Raw genomic sequence first — 10,491 nt, 5'->3', positions numbered from 1 at the left:
TGTTTTGTATGCAACACAAGTATTATGAGTACAGAATAAAATGAAAACACAAACAGTGTTGAAAGTTCAATAGGGTTGGTGCTAAAGCAAGATGCAAGTATATTACAATGGAAAAAATGAACTTAACAAAAATGAAGTTCTTGTTTAATGGCTTTATTGAGAGTATTGGGAAAGAGGGTGTTTGTTGTTTGTCAAAAAAAAAAAGAAAAAAGAAACGACAGTCATGGGTAAATCTAAGGGCTTGCTATAATAAAATCGTATGTGAGTCGACTTTCTAAAACTAAATATTTCTAAAGCTCAATATACGGTCATAAATCTAGCAAATTCGTGCTTGTGTCAATTTCTTTAATCCAGTCATGTTTTTTGTACCAATGTGTTCCACGATTCTTGCGCTTTGGATATCATTGAAAGTCCAAATTTCTTGACACAAAATCATTGTATAAATAAATAAAATCCACGGTTTTCTAATCACCGAAATTTCAGTAACCTACCGCGATTTGCGTTCTTGGACACAGCGTTTTACTCGTAACCCGAATATATCATCCCCTTCTCGTAACCAATCTCTATTCTCGGTAGATGATGTTGTCATCAATGATCAGCTTAATATGTCGACTTGATCATTTTAGTTAGATTACTCGAAGAATAGCCTGGGCAACGCGCAGCTAGATTGGGACGGGATGCCAGGCTAACTCGAAGAAGTACAAAACCGAAATTTGAAAGAGGAAGTTTTGAATGTAACGAAATTATCGATGGTTACCGGTAACGAACATGAACAAAATCCGGAAATCGTGAATTTTTTAAAATAAAAAAAATCTGGGCGGGACAATTTCAGAGGGGCAGGCGGGGATGAAAATCTATCAATTAATTTTAATTGGCCTTAGTAAACGTCCACCATCAAGATATCAGCATTTTATAAGATGTTTAAAAACTATGGTTTTTTAAAGTAAAAACCTTGTTTATGATAAATCTGTACTTACCTGTCTGAAAAACATTTGCAATTACCCCTTGGTAACCCCTTGCAATCGCTAACTTTTAAATTATCTCCCTTTCACGATCTCCCGAATAGAAGATCACTTTACCTGAGGCGGAAATAACTATATACATTATATAAAACTTAACTTCCTCAGGTGGGGAGGTGGGTAGGGTCAGACAGGTAAGTACAGATTTATTATAAACAAGGTTTTTACTTTAAAAAAACATAGTTTATATCAAAATCTGTACTTACCTGTCTGAAAAACATTTGCAAAGAATTTGCAGCATAAACCCAAAGGTGGTGGGTAAGAGGAAGAAAGTAACTAGTAAATAAAAAATATCTACCTTAATACTTCTTCTGTCTTCTGTTAGCCGTATGCAAAATTGCAGCTTTTGCAAACCGAGATTCCAAATCTGGTACATCCTTCAAGTAATATGAGGTGAATGTTGTCTTATTTGACCAATGAGCTGCTCTTAAAATTTCTTGAGAGGAAAGTCCATTGAATAAAGCCCAAGAAGTTGAGAGCTTTCTTGTATCATGAGCTCTCACAAACTGAAGTGTGTCTGTATCTGCATGTTCATATGCATATTTAACCGTGTTCACAATCCATCGTGCAATGGAATTCTTAGAAGCCTCTACATGATGATTCTTTAGATATGTTACAAAGAGTCTTTGTGATTTGCGCAAAACTTCAGTTCTTTTAATATAAGCTGGTAGTGCTCTACAAGGGCACAGCAGTAAATCGTTTGGATCTGTAGCATAGTTTTCAAATTTGGGAATGAATACTGGTTCCCATGGTTTATTCAAAGTTTGAGTTTTAGCAAGAAATTGCATATTTGGCAACAACCGTATACCTCTTCGCTCTTTCCTGAAATGTTTGTCATTAATAGTGAAACTGTGTAATTCACTGACTCTTGCAGCAGAAGCTAATGCCATAAGAAAAACTGTCTTTAAGGTTAAAAATTTCAATTCTGCTTCTTCTAGTGGTTCAAAAGGTGTCTTTGTCAACACTAGTAAAACCAACGGCAAATCTCAATTTGGCGCCAACTGCCTTATTGGTGGATTAATGTTGTACAATCCTTTAATTAAATTACACAAATCCATGTTAATAGAAATTCTATCTTTAGATGAATGTATTAAAGCTATTGCTGACTTGTAACCAGCTAAAGTGCTTGGCTTACAATTCTTTACAGTAAGAAATTCAGCTATTTCTGGCACAGTTGCCGTACTGGGATTGATACTCCGTTCTTGACACCAGCTGTCAAATAGCTTGAGTCTTGCATTATAAGCTGTCTGTGTTGATTGTTTTCGTGCATTGGAAATAATTGAAGCAATTTTTGGTGAAAATCCTTTTGCAGTGTAAGATCTTTTGACACTTTCCAAGCTACAAGATTTAGAACACTTGGATTTGGATGAAAAATTCCATTTTAACTTAATAGATTTTGTTGGACATGCAGTTGTATTGGAAAGTCTATTAACAGGTTGAGAAGTTGACTGTACCACGACTGTATCGGCCACATTGGCGCTATCAGTAAAATTACACAGTCCTCTTTCTGTATTTTTTGTAATACTCTGAAGGAACAACAAATTCACTATTGTCATATTTAATGCCCATTCTGTCAAACGAATGGTTATTTTTCCCCTTGACAGGGCATCTGCTATAATATTCTTTTTCCCCGGAATATGAACAGCTTGGATTTTGACATTGTGATTTATACACCATTTCAAAAGATCCCATGCCAAGTAACAAAGGTCTGGGGATCGCGTACCTCCCTGTTTGTTCAGATAACTGACGACAGTTGCATTGTCTGTTCTCACTAGCACACTTTTGAATTGTACTTTTATCAGAAATTTTTGCAGTGTAGCTTTGAGTTCTAGCCAATTGATGTGTTTCACTTTGTACTGAGGCGACCAAACACCTGCTATCTGATAATTGTTTATATGAGCTCCCCATCCCGACTGTGACGCATCTGTCACTAGAGTCACCTGAGCAGATTCCTGTTCTAAAAGCACTCCCTTGAAAAAATTTCTTCGGCTTAGCCACCAGAATAGATGTTCCTGGAGTGGTTGATACAGTGGAATCAAATGATTGAAACTGTGTAGAGCTGGTCTCCACCAAGCTAGAAAGATAAAGCTGAAGTGGTCTCATGTTCAGTCGGGCCCATGGAACTAAATCTATGCATGAAGCCATTAGACCAAGTAGTCTCAACATTACACGTGCCTCTACTGTTTGTGAATTTAGGAATATTTGAATCATCTGACTTATATTTTTGAATCTCTCTAGAGACGGAAACACAAGACCTTCTTTTAAGTGAATCACTGCTCCTAGATACTCTATTATTTGAGTCGGAACTAAACAAGATTTTTTTACATAGATTATCAAACCCAGGTTTTTCAACAATTCTTGAGTGTACTGTAATTGTTTTGTCAGCTTTACTTTGCTGCTGTTTTTTAACATCCAATCGTCCAGGTACATAAATATGTGAATCATTTGTTTTCGCAGAAACGCACCTACTACTGCCATCACTTTTGTGAAAATCCTTGGAGCCGATCGTAGACCGAATAGTAGAGCTCGGTATTGATACTTTTTTCCCAAAATGCTGAAGCGGAGAAATTTTCTGTAATGTTTGTGAATGGGTATATGGAAATATGCATCTTGCAAATCCAGTTTTACTGCCCAGTCCCCAATTTTCAGACTTTTTAGAATCGATCGGAGGGTTTCCATTTTGAAGTGATGAGGTATGACAAACTGGTTTAGTGGTTTTAAATTTAGAATTGGTCTGAGACCTCCTCGTCTTTTTGGTACCATGAAAATTGTACTGTAATAACCCTGATTTTCTGCACTTGTCGGGACAGGCTCTATAGCATGTTTTTCTAACAAAGAATTTACCTCTTCTAATATAGAAGACCTTTTTGTACCTACTCTGGGTACAACTGTCTCTTTTACTCCTGTAAAAGCTGGAAGACTTATGAAATCTAAAATTAAACCGTTCTTCACTATCTGAAGTACTAACTTGTCTTGAGTTATTTGAAACCACTGACTGTGATAATGTAACAACCGTGCTCCTACCTGGAGACTTACTGCAGAAAAATAATTGTTTATTTCTTGAAATTTTTCTGGGAGGAATTTTTCCATAAAAAAGATCTTTTTCCTCCTTGTTTTGCTGGCAAGGCACGAAAATCAGACGAAGTGTCAGTGCCACGACGGTCATTAAAATCTTGCTTATCATATCTTGATGTTTTTCCAGGTTTATTGTAGGATACATTAGAAGTTTCTTGAGATTTTCTTTTTCTAGATCCTTCATCAAATTTTTGCCCTCCAGGAACAAATGAAGAACGATAAACGTTTTGTGTTTCTTTAGCATCTCATATTTTCAGCTGAGGAATGCAAAGTATCAAAATATTTACGACCAAAAAGTTGTGCGCCATTCAAAGGTAAATTCAACAATTTTGCTGATGTGGCTTTGCTAGTGAAATCAACATTTTTTAAGAAAATTTTCCTTCTGTTTATAACAGAATTAGCAACTATACGTGAAGTCATATCTGCCATAGATTTGAAACATGCTACTAAAGCTGAACATGCTTCTACCCTGTCTTCCTCTGAATCAGCAACATCAATATAGCTTGCTATCAAAGAGCCATATGAAACACTTCTTAACAATGTCCTAACTGAGTTGTCAACCTTTTTAAATTCAGCATCCATTTCCTTATGGAAGGAAGGTAAAGAGTGTGAAAACTTTTTACGGTCTACAAAACCTTTTTTCTTATTGCCCATAGTAGATGACAAACCCTCCTCTATATTATCATCAAGCCTTGGAGGGGAACAAAATTCTGTGAAATCTTTTTTCGACACCATAAAAACCTTATCATCTCTTAGACGAACTGACCTATTTTTAAGTCTACCAGACATAGCTTCCTTTTCAACATTCTTGAAAACTTCAATTGTAGTACCCTCTAAAGGTAATTTCAAATGAGTTGCTTTATCTGAATTGCCAGGATTCAGTCTTGAAGGCAAATAGGAAGTTCTGACTGAATCTACTTCAGTTTCCTCTGAACAATCTATTTTGGCTGTCAATTTATGGAGAAAATTATTCCATTGAATTGGATCGGTAGATCCTGGTGCTCCTTCACTAAACAGAGAAAAGTCTTTTTCATGAGAATGTTGTGACTGAGAGTGGGCATCATTATTATTTTCATCAGAAATAGCTGAACCACCCATACTTATTTCATCCTCGATTTCATGGGAAACCACAGAAATCTGATCATCAGATGGCATAAATTTACTATAGTGGGCACTTGGCCTAGACATAGATTGACTCTCCGAAATTTCACATTTCGAGTCAATGGAAGTATGCATTGCATCACTTGCAATAAGGCCTTGTGTCTGTACCTGTGGTAACAACTTTTTCAATTGCATTTGCACTTGATCTGTTATAAATTTGTTAAATTCAACTGCTTCAAAATGTACTCCCGTACTTTGAGTTTCACGATCATCTGCACTTTGATCAATTCGAACTTTTGATAGTTTGTCATACTTTGCCGGCGACGCCAATTCACTCAGTTTTGCCGTACATTCAAGTTTCTTGCCTGCCTCCTGCACAGAAGGATTAACGGCACTTGAAGAAAAAGAAAGCTTCGACCTGGCTTTCTCCAACATTTCATCAACTAGCGATCGCTTCTCGTCATCCCATTCCCGGCAAATATTGCACGGAAAAGCCTTGTGACAAATACGATGTCTATAGCATTCCTCATGCGTATCTAACACATTCATACGTGAGCTGCACTTACCACAGGTTTTATACTTGTCTTCCATCGCTTCCAATTCACTCGATGTCTATACTTTCCTAATATAATAATAACGATTGCTTTTAACACCAAATGAGATCAGGCTGTAGCCATTTTCGCTGAAGGAAAAGTGATCTTCTATTCGGGAGATCGTAAAAGGGAGATAATTTAAAAGTTAGCGATTGCAAGGGGTTACCAAGGGGTAATTGCAAATGTTTTTCAGACAGGTAAGTACAGATTTTGATATAAACTAGCACTGTTTCAAATCAGCATCAAGTATTTATATAAGAATTTTCATCTTCAATTGAAAAGCATTCGGAAAAACGTTTAATCGCAATAACAGTTAACGATATAACTGGACACAACCACTACAATATTGTGTTATTATAAAGAGTCGAAAAGTTCATCCTCTACGATAATTGCCATACTCTATTAAGTCCAAAAATCAATTGTCTCCAGCTGGATCCGTTCCCGGTCTTCCTAATCTCACTAAGCATATACCTAAAAATCATAAAAAAACAACAGCAGAAAAAATAATCCAAAAATAGGAGAATGTCGGGGTAGGTGGGTGGGATTGAACAAGCTTCCCGTTCAAACGTTAGAAAATTGAGAAGTGACGTCACAACACGGTAACGTCACGTGACAGACACGGACAGAGTTCAGAATGCAAAGACAAAAGAGGGGACTCGAAAATAAATGCGGAATTTTAACTTTTATTAAACCTGTATAATCAGTAAACCGATAAACATTATTAATTAAAGATTAAAACAATTCTAGAAATATTGTGTGTAATAAAACAGGCCGCAAATGGTAACAGTTTTGCTCATTGTTGAAGGTTATACGGTTACCTATAGATGCTAATACCAATTTTGTTTTACAGTTGAGTTGTCTCATAGGCAATCATTCCGCAACTCCTGATACTAAATAATTCAAGAAATCTTATGTGGAATCAAATCGGCCGCAGGGGAAAAACAGTAAACGAGGCCTGGCAAGACGATACAAACCGCCGGCATTTTTAATATTGGCAAGCTGAATCCGGCAACGGGATGCGAGATTATCTGGCTGTGTTGATGACACGACTCATTGGTGGCATTGGATTGTTTCCTTCTCTTTTGTCGGGTTGATGTCTCTTTGGCACATTCCCTGTTTGTATTCTCTATCAAAATCATGCATGAATTTTTATCATTGTTGAAGGCCATACAGTTGTCTATAATTGCTCACATCCACCTCATTTGAACTTGGGGTGGATATTTGTCTCATTGGTATTCATATTCATTCTTATTTGTATAATGTTGACCTTTTGGTACTTTTATTCTCATTTTTTGTTTAAGTCTACAGTATGACCTCTTAATCATGTTGATGTCTACTTTTGGTAATTCATGTCATTGGGTTCACTGGTTGTTGCCTCATTGACACCTCCTTTCATTGATGCTGGATCTATTGTTTTACTGTCTATTGTTTTACTGTCTATTGTTTTACTGTTTATTGTTTTACTGTCTATTGTTTTACTGTTTATTGTTTTTCTGTCTATTGTTTAAATGTCTATTGTTTTACTGTCTATTGTTTAAATGTCTATTGTTTTACTGTCTATTGTTTAAATGTCTATTATTTTACTGTCTATTGTTTTACTGTTTATTGTTTTTCTGTCTATTGTTTAAATGTCTATTGTTTTACTGTCTATTGTTTAAATGTCTATTGTTTTACTGTCTATTGTTTAAATGTCTATTGTTTTACTGTCTATTGTTTTACTGTTTATTGTTTTGTTGTCTATTGTTTTACTGTCTATTGTTTTACTGTCTATTGTTTTACTGTCTATTGTTTAAATGTCTATTGTTTTACTGTCTATTGTTTTACTGTTTATTGTTTTGTTGTCTATTGTTTTACTGTCTATTGTTTTACTGTCTATTGTTTAAATGTCTATTGTTTTACTGTCTATTGTTTTACTGTCTATTGTTTTACTGTTTATTGTTTTGTTGTCTATTGTTTTACTGTCTATTGTTTTACTGTCTATTGTTTAAATGTCTATTGTTTTACTGTCTATTGTTTTACTGTTTATTGTTTTGTTGTCTATTGTTTTACTGTCTATTGTTTTACTGTCTATTGTTTTACTGTCTATTGTTTAAATGTCTATTGTTTTACTGTCTATTGTTTTACTGTTTATTGTTTTGTTGTCTATTGTTTTACTGTCTATTGTTTTACTGTCTATTGTTTTACTGTCTATTGTTTAAATGTCTATTGTTTTACTGTCTATTGTTTTACTGTCTATTGTTTTACTGTCTATTGTTTTGTTGTCTATTGTTTTACTGTTTATTGTTTTACTGTTTATTGTTTTTCTGTCTATTGTTTTGCTGTCTATTGTTTTACTGTCTATTGTTTAACTGTCTATTTTCAGTGTTTTCTTCATTCCATGGTTTTATTTCAAGGTTTAGATAGCCAATTGGTATGTATTCACTGACAACATTTGTATTCTTTTATGAAATTGTGTGTGTGTGTGAAAAAAATGTCTTTTAAAAGTGCAAAAAAAAGTATTTTTCTATTTTAAGTTGAGTCCAGACTTTGTTTACTAACAGTATATTCAAATTACTTTTCATAACAACGTGTCCAACTTCTTATATGTTTGTATAAGCTAAATGCATTTGTTTAAAAAAAAATCGAGCATAAATCATTTTGACCGTTTGGTGTTTGTACAAAATGGCATCTTCTAGATATACTTTGTTTGTTTTTCTTCTGCTTGTGGTTTTGGATTGCGTTCCCTCCTTTAAAAGTGTACATCATTGCGTATCTCTTCTCTGCCCCCTTTTTGATACATATCAAGATGCAAACTCCCTTATACACTACAGGTAGATACAACAACTTATCTTGGATAAAGTTCATATTTCGGCGTCATAGCACTTTTCCATCAAGTTTTTATAAAGTTAAAGAGAGTTTTTTCACTATAAATCAACCCCGAAATGTATTTATAGCGTACACACGACTGTTCGAGTGGTCCCAGTCAATACAAAAATTGCCATTTATTGTATAATGCGTAACACGGACATGCATGAAAGAATATAACTACTCGATGTTTCAGGTTGCATTAAAATTTATGTAACAGTTTGTGTTGTTATATATCATCTTACCAAGGTTTGATGTGCTGTTATTTTCCTTCGCGGTCATGGAAGCCATGCTGTCTGGTGTTTTCTACGACTTGTATGTTGTCACCAAAAAAATATAAATAGCTTTAAACAACAATCGTTACACTCGGGCTTTTCAATAGTATTTTCGTAATATAATTTCTTCCGAAGTAATAACCAACTTCTTGGTTATTCGTCTTGGACATTGTCTTTAAAAACAAACTAAAAAAGCCGATACTATTCCGAATGTCATAAATTACCATTTTTATATCACTCGTCATCCAGACGCTATACTTTGATGCATGAAGGAAAAAAAATGCCCATCAAAATCTAAAAGAGATTTTATCTTCTGAAACACAAAATGCATTTAACTTTGTTATATCTAGTTGATGCCAGGCATCACAGGTAAGTCTGTATTCAGAGTAAATTTTGGCATGTCATATTTGTCCGTTTGTTATGATGAACCTTAAGCCCTGGTCACAACAAACCCACGACACATCTATGCAGCGCCACGACATTCAATTTGGTCAAATCGCAGGTTATCTTTGACCGTCGTACGACAGTCGCACGATATTTTGAGCATCGTGGCGCTGTCGTGTGTCGTGGAACGAAAATTTGACATTTACCTTTTTTGCTCCACGATTTTTTGTCGTGTCACTGTCTTCTTGCTGTCATGAGAATGTCTTACCGCAGTCCTGGGAATGTCGCGCGATAAACACATTGTCGTGGGTACCAATATAAACCATTTGAATAACAAAAAAAAATCGTAGAATTGTCGTTCGACAAACTCACGACTGTCGCAAGACACTCGTTATACAGTCGCACGATTGTCTCACGATTACCAAATTTCGTACGATGCTCGCACAACATTGTTTGTCGTACGACAGGGGTACGCTCGTCGTGCAGCATATTTTTGTTTTATTTAAAAGAATACAATTCGGCTGGAATTACTGTTTAGAATAACATACCGACTCCAATAAGAGCAAATTATGGCCATTATCGTGGACATGTCGTAGCTGATGTGACCACTCGAAATGTTTTTTTGACAACTATTTTATAGATCTTCCACGACAAAAAATCGTACGGTCTGTTGTGACCGGGGCTTTAACAACAAGACACAAAACACTGCTACCTTGTTTTGCCCTATATCACATAACTGTATAAAAACTCATTACATAGATAGGGGATACTGTGGTTGTGTATATGTTTGAATGTGTAGGTGGCACACTCAGAACGATCGTCTTTAGATTTAACAAAAATCTTTCATCGGTTTTCGGGTTCACGTAGCAACATGTTTCTTTCCCTTCCAGCTATTCCTAATTTTGAATTTATTCAAAACATGTATTTATCCCAAAGCTACAACTATTAAACAACTCACCTATACCAATGCTGATCGTCTAATTCCTAACTGATTCCTTTAATCGTAACACCCATCGTTGTCGCGTCTACCATTGGAGGTAGCGAAATTACATGATTTGACAGGAGAGCGAAATAAAAAGTAAAATCACAAAAGTACTGAACTTAGAGGAAAATCAATTCGGAAAGTCCATAATCACATGGCAAAATCAAATAACAAAACGCACCAAAAACGAGGGGAACAATTTTATCGAACCGCATTCC

The sequence above is a fragment of the Mytilus galloprovincialis genome, chromosome 1 (assembly GCF_965363235.1).
Source record: "Mytilus galloprovincialis chromosome 1, xbMytGall1.hap1.1, whole genome shotgun sequence".
In the NCBI taxonomy this organism is placed as follows: Eukaryota; Metazoa; Mollusca; class Bivalvia; order Mytilida; family Mytilidae; genus Mytilus; species Mytilus galloprovincialis.
The sequence above is the reverse complement of the archived record's forward strand: the minus strand, read 5'-3'. Positions refer to the sequence as shown.